Source organism: Cebus imitator, unplaced genomic scaffold (assembly GCF_001604975.1).
Source record: "Cebus imitator isolate Cc_AM_T3 unplaced genomic scaffold, Cebus_imitator-1.0 Scaffold178, whole genome shotgun sequence".
NCBI classification, from domain to species: domain Eukaryota; kingdom Metazoa; phylum Chordata; class Mammalia; order Primates; family Cebidae; genus Cebus; species Cebus imitator.
The window spans coordinates 4,085,295-4,098,910 of NW_016107493.1; the positions used below are offsets into that span (position 1 = coordinate 4,085,295).

Here is a 13,616-nt window from a genome sequence, read left to right on the forward strand (position 1 = left end):
CCAACATCATCCTGATACCAAAACCCCGCAGAGACTCAGCAAGAAAAGAAAACTTCAGGCCAATATCCATGATGAACATAGATGCAAAAATCTTCAATAAAATACTGGCAAACCGACTGCAACAGCACATCAAAAAGCTTATCCACCATGATCAAGTAGGCTTCATCATGAGGATGCAAGGCTAGTTTAACATATGCAAGTCTGTAATTGTAATTCACCACATAAACAGAACCAAAGACAAAAACTACATGATTATCTTAATTGATGCAGAGGCCTCTGACAAAATTCAATAGCCCTTTATGCTAAAAACCCTCAATAAACTAGGTATTGATGGAATGTATCTCAAAATAATAACAGCTATTTACAACAAACCAACAGCCAATATCATACTGAATGGGCAAAAACTGGAAGCATTCCCTTTGAAATCTGGCACAAGATAAGGATGTCCTCTCTCTAACCACTCCTATTCAATATAGTATTGGAAGTTCCAGCCAGAGCAATCAGGCAAGAAAAAGAAATAAAGGTATTCAAATAGGAAAGGAAGAAGTCAAATTGTCTCTATTTGCAGATGACATGATTGTATATTTAGAAGACCCAATCGTCTCAGCCCAAAATCTCCTGAAACTGATAAGCAACTTCAGCAAACAAAATCAATGTGCAAAAATCACAAGCATTCCTATAAACCAATAACAGACTTAAAGAGAGCCAAATCAAGAATGAACTGCCATTCACAATTGCTACAAAGAGAATAAAATACCTAGGAATACAGCTAACAAGGAACGTAAAGGACCTCTTCAAGGAGAACTATAAACCACTGCTCAAGAAAATAAGAGAGGACACAAACAGATGAAGAAACATTCCATGTTCATGGTTAGGAAGAATCAATATCATGAAAACAGCCATACTGCCCAAAGTAATTTACAGATTCAATGGTATCCCCATCAAGCTACCAATGACCTTCTTCACAGAACCAGAAAAAACCACCTGAAACTTCATATGGAACCAAAAGAGAGCCCACATAGCCAAGACAATTCTAAGCAAAAAGAACAAAGTGAGAGGCATCACACTATTGGACTTCAAACTATACTACAAGACTACAGTAATCAAAACAGCATGGTACTGGTACCAAAACAGAGAGATAGACCAATGGAACAGAACAGAGGTCTCAGAGGCAACACCACACATCTACAACCATCCGATCTTTGACAAACCTGACAAAAACCAGCAATGGGGAAAGGAGTCTCTATTTAATAAACAGTGTTGGGAAAACTGGCTAGCCATGTGCAGAAAGCAGAAACTGGACCCCTTCCTGATACCTTATGCTAAAATTAACTCCAGATGGATTAAAGACTTAAACATAAGACCTAACACCATAAAAATCTTAAAAGAAAACCTAGGCAAACCCATTCTGGACATAGGCATAGGCAAGGACTTCATGACCAAAACACCAAAAGCAACAAAAGCCAAAATAGACAAATGGGACCTAATCAAACTCCATAGCTTCTGCACAGCAAAATAAACAGTCACTAGAGTGAATTGGCAACCAACAGAATGGGAAAAGATTTTTGCAATCTACCCATCTGACAATTGGCTAATATCCAAAATCTACAAAGAACTAAAACAGATTTACCAGAAAAAAAAAATAAGCCCATTCGAAAGTGGGCGAAGGATATGAAGAGACACTTTTCAAAAGAAGACATACATGAGGCCAACAAACACATGAAAAAATGCTCATCACTTGTCATTAGAGAAATGCAAATCAAAACCACATTGAAATACCATCTCACGCCACTTAGAATGGCAATCATTAAAAAATCTGGAGACAACAGATGCTGGAGAGGATGTGGAGAAATAGGAACACTTTTACACGGTTGGTGGGAGTATAAATTAGTTCAACCATTGTGGAAGAGGGTGTGGTGATTCCTCAAAGACCTAGAAATAGAAATTTCATTTGACCCAGCAACCCCATTACTGTGTATATATCCAAAGTATTATAAATCATTCTACTATAAGGACACATGCACAGTAATGTTCATTGTAGCACTGTTTACAATAGCAAAGACCTGGAAGCAACCCAAATGCCCATCGACGATAGACTGGACAGGGAAAATGTGGCACATATACACCATGGAATATTATGCAGCCATCAAAAATGATGAGTTTGTGTCCTTTGTAGGGACATGGATGAACCTGGAAACCATCATTCTCATCAAACTGACACAAGAACCCAAAATCAAACACCACATGTTCTCACTCATAGGTGGATGTTGAACAATGATAACATATGGACATAGGGAGGGGAGCACCACACACTGGGGTCTGCTGGTGGGAAATAGGGGAGGGACAGTGGGGGGTGGGGAGTTGGGGAGAGATAGCATAGGGAGAAATGCCAGATATAGGTGATGGCGAGGAAGGCAGCAAATCACACTGCCATGTGTGTACCTAGGCAATAATCTTGCATGTTCTTCACATGTACCCCAAAGCCTAAAATGCAATTAAAAAAAAAAGCTTCAAATTAAAAAAAAAATCAATACTTCACCTGTTTTCAGATAAAGGAAATGCTCAAAATCCCATAGGATCCAAATTTCTATTTAATGTCAGAAAACACATTTATGCAATGCTATTTCTTCATGCTCCCCAAGGCAAATATCCCACCACCCTAGGCTCCTGTCCTCACTGTTAACTGAACCAGCCAGCCATAAGCAATCTGACTGCCAAGCATCTGTTCCACTGCTCTTTGCTTCCTGCCTATCCAATTTCTTCCAATTCTTATTCCATTTGTAGCATCCAGCGCCGGTTCCCTGGCGTTACAAACCCTTCCACACACTCTACGTTTGCAGATTCTGAGCAACTAGCCGCACCCCCAACTTACTTGCATTGCTCTTTTACTGTCCCTGAATTTTCTAACTGAAAATAAACTCAGAAAGGGAAAGACTATGTCTTATTAAATACAAGACTCTTAGTAATCAAAATAACAAACAACAACAACAACAACAACAACAACAACAACAAAAACCTCTTGCTAAATACAGGAATGCATCTGTCAGAGGCATTTGAACCAGAGCAACTCCATCTTGAATAGAGGCTAGGTAAAATGAGACTGAGACGTGCTGGGCTGCATTCCCAGGAGGTTAGTCACAGGATGAGACAAGAAGTAGGCCCAAGGTACATACAGGTCACAAAGACCCTGCTGATAAAACAGGATGCAGTAAAGAAGCCAACCAAATCCCACTAAAACCAAGATAGTGATAAAAGTGACCTCTGGTGGTCCTCGCTGCTCATTAGACGCTAATTATAATGCATCAGCATGCTAAAAGACACTCCCACCAGTGCTATAACAGTTTACAAATGCCACAGCAACGTCTGGAAGTCACATCATATAGTCTAAAAAGGGGAGAGACCCTCAGTTTTGAGGGAAATCCCTGCCCCTTTTCCAGAAAACTCATGAATAATCCACCCCTTATTTAACATATAATCAGGAAGTAACTATAAGTATACTCAACTGAGCAGCCCACTGCTCTGCCTATGGAGTAGCCATTCTTTTGTTTCTTTCCTCTCTAATAAACTTGCTTTCACTTTACTCTAAAAACTCGCCCTGAACTCTTTGTTGCACAAGATCCCATAACCCTCTTTTGGGGTCTGAATTGGGACCCCCATTTCCTGTAACGAAAGCAGTGATTAAANAAAAAAAAAAAAAAAAAAAAAAAAAAAAAAAAAAAAAAAAAAAAAAAAAAAAAAAAAAAAAAAAGAAAGAAAGAAAAAAAAAAGAAATCGGTAAATTCCTGGACACATACATCCCAAGACTGAGCCAGGAAGAACATGAATCCCTTAATAGAACAATAATGAGTTCCAAAATTGAATCAATAATAGAAAGGCTGCCAACTCCAAAAAAGCAATGGACCAGATGGATTCAAGGCCAAATTTTAAAGAGTTGTTACCACTCCTACTGAAACAACTCCAAAAATTGAGGAGGAGGGACTTGGCTCCCTAACTCATTTATGAGGCCAGCATCACCCTGATACCAAAACCAGGAAGAGACACAACAGAAAAAGAAAACATCAATATCTTTGATGAACATAGATGAAAATATCCTTAACAAAATACTAGAAAACTGAATCCAGCAGCACATGAAAAAGCTAATCCACCATAATCAAATAGGTTTTATATCTGGGATGCAAGGTTGGCTCAACATATACAAATCAATATATGTGATTCCTATCAAACCCCATAGTGTCTGACTAAAAGCTCCTTGATCTAATAAACAACTTCAGCAAAGTTTCAGGACACAAAATCAATGTACAAAAATCAGTATCATTTCTATGCATCAATAATGTCTAAGCTGAGAGCCAAAGAATCCAATCTCATTTACAATAGCCACAAAAACAAGATGCCAAAAGCAATTGCAACAAAACCAAAACTTGACAAATGGGACCTAATTAAATCAAAGTGCTTCTGAACAGCTAAAGAAACTAACAACAGAGCAAACAGACAACCTACAGAATGGGAGAATATATTTGCAAACTATGCTTTTGACAAAGGCCTAATATCCAGAATCTATAAGGAATTTAAACAAATTTACAAGCAAAAACAACTTCATTAAAAACTGTGCAAAGGACATTAATAGACACTTCTCAAAAGACAAACAGCCAGCCAATGATCATATGAGAAAATGTTCAACATCACTAATCATTAAAGTAAATCAAAACCACAATGCCATCTCACACCAGTCAGAATGGCTATTATAAAAAGTCAAAAAATGACAGATGCTGGCAAGGTTGCAGTGAAGAAGGAACACTTATACACTGCCAGGAAGCATGTAAATTTGTTCAGCCATTGTGGAAAGTAGTTTGGCAATTTCTGAAAGAACTTAAAACAAAATTACCATTTGACCCAGCAATCCCATTATTGGGTATATACCCAAAGGAATATAAATCATTCTACCATGAAGACACATGCACACATACATTCATCACAGCACTATTTACAATAGCAAAGATATGGAATCAACATAAATGTCCATCCATGGTAGACTGGATAAAGAAAGTGTGGTACATATATATCATGTAATACTATGTAGCCATAAAAAAGAATGAGATCATGTCCTTTGCAAGAACATGAATGGCAATTGTCCTAAGCAAACTAACTTAAGAACAGAAAACCAAATACTGCATGCTTCCACTTAACATTGGGAGCTAAACACTGAGTACATATGGACACAAAGAAGGGAACAACAGACACTGGGACCTGCTTGGGGGTGGAGAGTGGGAAGAAGGTGAGGAAAAAAAACGACCTATTAAGTACTGTGTTTATTACCAGGTTATTGAAATAATTAGTTCATGAAACCCCTGTCACACACAATTTAACTATATAAGAAACCTGAACATGTTGATAATTTTTGGACGTTTGGTAACATTCTCCAATAAAACCATATGGGTATGGCAATTTCTGTTCCAGGAACTTTTCTTTTTTTGGAGATGGGGTCTTGCTCTGTCACCCAGGCTGGAGTGCAATGGCAAAATCTTGGCTCACTGCAATCTTCATCTGCCGGGTTCAAGCAATTCTTGTGCCTCAGCCTGCTGAGTATCTCGGATGAAAGGCACCTGCCACCAGACCTGGGTAATTTTTATATTTTTAGTAGAGGTGAGGTTTTGCCATGTTGGTCAGGCTGGTTTCAAACTCTTGACCTCAGGTGATCCACCAGCCTCGCCCTCCCAAAGTGCTGGGATTACAGGCCTGAGCCACTGCTCCCAGCCCAACGCAGTATCTTTACTGGCCATAGAATTACTATTGTTGACCTACTTCATCTTGGTCGAGATCAAGTTAGGTAGTTTATGGTTTTCCAGGACTTGGTTCATTTCCTCTAAGTTGTCATATTTATGAACTAGAGTTACCTGTAGTATTTTTGTATCTTTTTAATCGTTGGAAAATCTGTAGTGATAATTGTTTCATTCTTGATACTGGAAATTTGTATCTTTATCATTTTAATTCTTGCTAGAGATTTATCAATTTTACTGATTATATTGAAGAACCAGATTTTTTTTGCTTTATTAATTTTCTCTAATAGTTTTTCATTTCAGTTTCATTGATTTCTACTCTTATATTATTTTCTTCCCTATGCTTTCTTTGGTTTGTTTTGTTCTTTTTCTAAGCAGTTGAAGTGGGAGTTTAGATTACTGATTTGAGAACTATCCTTTTTTGGTGTATGCATTTAGTGTGATTTGCTTTCTTCAACATTGTTTCAGCTGTGTCCTACAAATTTTGATATATGGTATTTCCATTTTCATTGAGTACTACATGTTTGCTCACTCCATTTGAAACTTCCTCTTTGCCCCAAGAATTATTTAGGATTGTGTACGTATTTAATTGCCAAGTGTCTGGCAATTTTCCTGTTATCTTTGTTATTGATTTTAATTTTGATTCCATGTTATATAAAGAAGGCAAAGATGTCTCTGTATATTTTCCCTTTGTCTCCTGACACTTAGGCTGTTGACATGGTTTGGCTCTGTGTCCCCATCCAAATCTCATCTTCAATTGTAATCCTCATGTGTTGGGAGGGGCCTGGTGGGAGGAGACTGGATCATAGGGGCAGTTTCCCCCATGCTATTCTTGTGATAGTAAGTTCTCACAAGATCTGATGGTTTAAAAGAGTGGCATTTCCCCCTTTGCTGTCTATTCTGCCTCCTTTGCCTTCTGCCATGATTGTAAGTATCCTGAGGCCTCCCTGGCCATGTGAAACTGAGAGTCAGTTAAATCTTTCTCTTTAAAAATTACCCAGTCTCAAGTAGTTCTTCATACCAGTGTAAAAACTAACTAATACAGTTATTTGCTTCTTCACTGCAGGCTGAGACTCATTATCTCAAAAGCCTGTCAGCACTAAATGAAAATTTGTATGTATCAAATTGTTTTAAATATAACACAAATAAGCATATTTTTGGCTATTTAGAGCCTACCTGCTTTGAATGCTCCAAAGAACTATGCCCAGGATCTGCTAGCCATAGATTAGATAAAACTTAGGAATATAGAGGCCCCACATCTCTGCTGCCCATTGACGCTCTGTGACCTAGAGGCTCCTTGCCAGATTACTGAGTGAAAGCATGTAGATGTGTAACCCCCTTCTCTGACACCCTTCTCCCCTAGGAATTTCCTTGCCTTCTTTCTCTTCTGAATGGTGCTCTCCTCCACCCCCTACCATGCTATCACTTCTGGATAGTCTCATGCCATTAGGGACTCCTCCAGCATGTGAATCTGTCAAAGCATCACCCAAATAAACTTTTTTGTAGCACTGCTACTTCATGGCCATATATTTTTTCCTTGAGCAGCCTCCAAATCCTTCAAACTCTTTTATATTCCATTATGGTCAATTAACATACTTCATATAGTTTTAATTATTCTACATTTGCTGACTTTGTTTTGTGGCCCAGGATATGGTCAATCTTGATGAATGTTCCATAAGCATGTGAAAACAATGTATGTCTGCTATATTGTTGGGCAGAGTGTCAGATCTTGGGCCTTTTATAGTCTTGCTCATTTTCTGCCTAGTAGTTCTATATATTGCCGAGAGTGGGTGTTGATAACCCCAACTATAATTGGGGATCTTATTTACTCTTTCAGCTCTATTGGATTTTGGCTTATATATTTCCAGGCTCTGTTGCTTTAGGATTATTGTGTCTTCCTTGTGAATTGATACTTTTATTATTATATAACATTCCTCTTTTTGGCTAATTTTTTTGCACTGAGTAATGTGTTGTTTCTCTGAGTAATATGTTGAACTCTTTGGCATCCCACTACATCCCACTCCATCCTGCCCAGGAGTGAACCGTCCCTTTGTTCAGCACATCCATGCTGTACATACTACTCAGCCATTAATCACTTAGTACCAATCTTTTTATCATCTTACTTCATCCCAAGGAGAAGGGTGAGTATAACACAATGAGACACTTTGAGAGAGAAAGAGACCACATTCACATAACTTTTATTACAGTATAACCATTCTATTATTAGATGTTGTTAATTTTTTACCATGCCTAATTTATAAAGTAAACTTCATCATAGATATGTATGTATAGAAAAAAACAGTGTGGCCAGGTACAATGGCTCATGTCTATAATCCCAGCACTTTGGGAGGCCAAGGTGGGCAGATCATTTGAGGTTGGGAGTTCAAGACTATCCTGACTAACATGGAGAAACACTATCTCTGATAAAAAATACAAAAAAATTAGCTGGGCGTGGTGGCACATGCCTGTAATCCCAGACATTTGGGAGGCTGAGGAAGGAGAATTGCTTGAACCCAGGAGGCAGAGATTATAGTGAGCCAAGATTGCACCATTGCACTCCAGCTTGGGCAACAATGGTGAAACTATCTCAAAAATTCCTTCCTTAGAAATTGAAAATAATTTTTTTTTTTTTTTTTTTTTTGAGACGGAGTTTCGCTCTTGTTACCCAGGCTGGAGTGCAATGGCGCGATCTTGGCTCACTGCAACCTCCGCCTCCCGGGTTCAGGCAATTCTCCTGCCCCAGCCTCCTGAGTCGCTGGGATTACAGGCACGCGCCACCATGCCCAGCTAATGTTTTGTATTTTTAGTAGAGACGGGGTTTCACCATGTTGACCAGGATGGTCTCGATCTCTTGACCTCGTGATCCACCTGCCTCGGCCTCCCAAAGTGCTGGGATTACAGGCTTGAGCCGCCGCGCCCGGCGAAAATAACTTTTAAATACACTCATGGATATAGAAAGTAGATGTCTGTTGTTTACCTAAATTTGCTGGAAATAGTGATCTAATTACAAGTATCTAAATGTAGAAGTAAACCCTGTTTAATAAGTTAATCTAGCAAATCTTTGATTTAGATAGATGGTTATTTTATGACTGAACTATTTTACTACTGTAGAACAGGTGTTGGTCAACTTTTTCTATAAAGAGACACATAGTATACTAGTATCTGCGGACTATGAAGTCTCTATTCAAATTACTAAGCTCTGCTGTTGTAGCGTGAAAGCAACCAATTGACAATACTTAAATAAGTGTGGCTGTATTCCAATAAAACTTCATCTATGGATACTTGAAATTGAATCTCAATTGTCACATGTCACATAATATTTTTAAAAAAGAAAAAAACATAATGCAGGTAGAGCTTGGTAAAATATGTGGTTTCAGGGATCCACTGGGGATGTTGAAATGTGTGCCCAGTGGAATAGAGGGGACAACTGTGTTTGGCTGAAGCAATTTCTAAGCAACGTGTTGAAGGTATGGCTTAGCTCGTCCTGAATGCTTACTGTAAAGGTGAGAGGAAAGACATGACTTAAAGATAGACTTGTTAAGCAAAAAGAAACTAGAACTTAAAGATTTGGTGAATTCTTAGGATATCCATATTGCAAAAAATGAGAAAGCATATTTGGGAGACAATGCTAAAGGTATAGCCAAGCAACCATTTAATAAAAAGATTAGCATAGGTATGAACCACAGGCTTCATCAGCCATCTCAACAGAAGCCAGGCATTATTCTTCAAGACAAGGGAAAAAACAACCACAAAGGCAATTCAGAGATCATCAGAGTTGCTTCCTCAGTTTCAAAAGGGGAGATCATTGCCTCAATTTTGACAGGTCAGATAGCCCCTGCCCAAAGCTGTGGAAGTGAAGTCACCCAAAGTGATGAGAACAGAACTGCTTAGGGCCTTGGGGGTCCTTATCCCTGCCTGACAAAAGTGTTGGGGCAGGATTTCTATCCAAGTGGGTCCATAAGGCAAGACTTCCACCACAGTAAGTCCAGAAGGCAGGACCCTGGTCCCAGAACACTGAGCCAAAGAGAATTATTCTCAAGCCTTAAGATCTCATAAAGTTTGCCTTGTAGTTTGGACTTACGTGGGACTTGTTACTCTTTTTTTCTTTCCTACTTGTCCCTTTTGCAATGAGAATGTTTCTTCTATGCTTATGTTACCTAAAAGTAGTGTTAAAACCTAATCCCCAATGTGATGGTATTTGGAGGTAGGGCCTGTGTAAGCTGATTAGGTCATAAGGGCAGAGTCCTCATAAGTGGGATTACTGCCCTTATGAAAGAACTCTTTTACCCCTTCCACCATGTAAGGGCACAGCAAGAACATAGCAGCCTAAAACTAGGAAGTGGGCCCTTGCCAGACACTGAAAATGCAGGAGCCTTGATCTTAGACTTCCCAGCCTCCAGAAATATGAAAAATAAATATCTGTTGTTCATAAACCACCTAGTTTATGGTGTTTTGGTTATAACAGTGAACTGAGACAGGTGGTAATGTGCCAAATCACCTGAGTTGCCGTGGTTAATATAGAGTCAACCCCAATGTCAGATCATTTTTCATAACAAGTACTACTTTGCCTATACCTACCATTCTTCATATCTCCTTTAGAACAATTATATTACTGATATATAACTGATTTGCTCCAAGTACGTATTTTCCTCCAGCTGGCAGTAAGGACTTTGAAGTCAAAGGCTGTGTTCTTTTCATTTTTGTATCCATAGTGCCTGACACATAGTAGGTACTCATTCAAAAAGTATTTGTTGAATGCTAAAGTATCTGACACTGTTCTGGATGCTGAGAATACAAGACACATAATCTCCTAGCTCTCAAGGAGCTTACATTCTGGTGTAGAAGAATGACAACTATGATTAAGGATTTTGGTAAATTGGCATTTAGGAGATGGTTTATACTTTTTTTTAGGTGTCCGAGTCTCTTGGAGACTCTAGGGCTGCATTTTTCTGATAAAATTTATCTTTGTAAAAATATATTGAATTGAAATCGACGTAAAATCTCAAGTCCTCCAGCTCAGTGATGCTTTTAAAATATTAATTGTTTGAATGGTCCTGGGAATGCGACTGCTATGAGACTTCAGTTGAATTCAGCCAAAACAATGCATATTGTATGTGCAAGGCACTGGACAATATTTTACAAATGTTATTCTTTCAATCATCTTTTTTGTTTAAAAAGGCCTTTCATTACCCACATCTACTGTCCCTCTCCTGCCAGGTTCTTATTAAGTGCCTTTTTCACAGGATGCTCCTAAAATACCCTGTGTCTCCATCTAGTGTAGCTGTAATTCTGTGTCTACTTTTCTGTCAACCACATTCACTAATATATTTTTAATTTCTCAAGTTCAGGGGGTCAAGAGATAAGTACATTAACTTTATGCACTCTAGGGTCAAATTCCAACTTTCTTACTGATTGTGACCTTATATAAGTTAAGTTATCTAACTTTGCTGAGACTCAGTTTTCTCCTCTGCAAAATGAAAATAATAAAAATGCCCACTTTTTGTGAAAATTAAATAATGGTCATAAAAAGCCTAACATGGTACCCATTATGTAGCATAATCTCTTTAAATATTAACTGGCATGGTGTCTGCCATATGGTATGTATTTCCACAATTATTTCATAAATTAGTCCCAATTTAACCTCTACTTAACGAATGAAGATACTGATGCCAGAACCCATGTCTTTAGGCTTGAAATCTTGTGCTCCTTCTGTAATAACATAGTACCTTATAGATATGTGTTTTTTTTCTAAATAATAGTTTTGGCCACATAATCTGATGGAATTCTTATACTATTTTTAGATGTATGAGTCAGTCTAGAATAAATAGTTTAAGCACCAAACATTAAAATTTCCACAACACTTAATGGCTTATTGGGATAACTGGACTGGGTATTAGGATCAGTAATGTTCTAAAAAATTTGGAATTGCTGTCCTTAAAGTGACTAACGCCTATTGCACGAAGTCCAAGAAATTCTTATATCAAATCTTACTCTTTACAAAAGAGTATTAGCATAGGGTTCTAATGTCTTAGATTAAGAAAGTTAATCATTAAAAATTACAAGAGAAAGCACTGACACTTCTTTTGGGGCTTGGAATTTTCTCCCCTGTAAGAGCATGGTTCTTGCCTTCTAAATGCAAAATATGAGGTAGAGCAAGATTTTCTTTTTCTTCTCATTTGTCATCACAATATTTCTTTCTTGCCTTACCTTCATCTCAAGCTACACATTCCTGTTCCATTTCTGAAGTACTTATTGCTGTTAGCCTGGCATGGCATTTAGACAACTGAATCTTGAACAATTAATCATTTTCAAAGTTCACAAAAAGGAATCCAAAATTGTTAACTTTAAATAGTAATGGGAAATTGGGATGAGAAAAGTGGCTTCTTTAAAATTGCTCCCCTCCCAATAGATGGGCAGCCATAAGCTGTGCTTTTGTGGTGCTACTGTGGTTTGCCTATTAAGCAATAACTATTTTGGGGGAGGCAGAAGCAACAAATAGTGTGGCCTAAAGTTGAAGTTACATTACTTTATAATAATTTATAAATAACTATACAATAAATGATAAAATTTATAATCAATTTATAAGTATATAATAAAGTTATGTACTTTCTTCCTGACAGAATACTGTCAGTAAATATTAATTCAAAACAATATAAAATGCTAACAGTGGTTTTTAAAGGATATATCAATCTACTTACTTCTTTCCCCTTTCCATTTGTATTTCTCTCTCTATAGGGCTTATCTTGCATTAACTCATCTGAAAAAGAATGAAGAAAATTATATAAATAAGCTGGCACTTGTGGCATTTGACAAGTATATGTTACAGACACGTATTTAATAGTGATTATGAGAGAAGCTGTTAAGAGCACAGGCTCTGGAGTAGACTGCTTAGACTCAAATAGTTTTTGTAACTATGTGTCTAACTTTGGACAAGTCATTTGGCCTCCTTCAGCATCAGTTTCCTCATTTGTCAAAGGATGAAGATCCTCCCTATAAGACTGTTGTGTGATTTAACGGCTGAGAAACAAAAATAAAAATCCTCAGCCCTGCAACCAACTGAGCAGACCGTCCTCTTGGCCAGTGGACCCCAGATAAACCTTAAAAACTGAGTTCCCAGCCATGATAGGATGGGAAGTTGGTCATGCCTTGTTATACCCCTTCTTTGCTAACCACCATTAGCCTTTCTTTTCCTAATGATTTAAGAGAAACCAGCCCTTTCAGAAGACTTATTCCACTGCTGATTTCAGTCAGCTGCCTATTGCTGCCCCTCCCTTTTGCAATTTTGACACAGCAACTGACCAGCATTCCTTCTTGATAAGAGACCCCCCCCGCCCCCACAAACACTATGGGCTGGTTCAGGCCAGTTTACAGAGACTGCACACAGGATGCCTCTGTGTCCTCCATTGCACCTTTTGATGTACAGAGTCTAATTTTAATGCATTTAAATGTTTACGTCTCTAGCCCCACATGAACATAGGAAGAATGTAACATGTATGTTTGCTTATGCATGCACGTGTCCCACTTGTCATTAATATTCATAGCTCCTCCTATAACCTATTAAATACATAGCCAATTTGTTTAGCATAAACTCCTCTTTCATCCTCTCCTCCCTCAAAGTGCCTGCTTCTAGCTTTTGCCTGAGGCTATGCTTCCCAGCCTGTGGTTGGCCAGCCTACAGGCTACAACACTTTTTAAGAAATAAAGCTCTTTTTTCCAAATTTATGAACATGGTGATTCTTCAGTTAACAGGGCTAAGGCGTATAATAACACCGTGTCTGGAATATAAGCAGCACAAAATGTAAGTTTTGTTGATATTACTGAGGAAAGAAAAAAGGGTCAGAG

At 38.2% G+C, this 13,616-nt stretch overlaps 1 protein-coding gene across 1 annotated transcript in view; it reads right to left on the reverse strand.

The window, feature by feature from the left end:
* C2CD6 (C2 calcium dependent domain containing 6) overlaps nucleotides 1-13,616 on the reverse strand; it is a 173,435-nt gene that overhangs the window by 55,469 nt on the left and 104,350 nt on the right. The window lies entirely within an intron of this gene.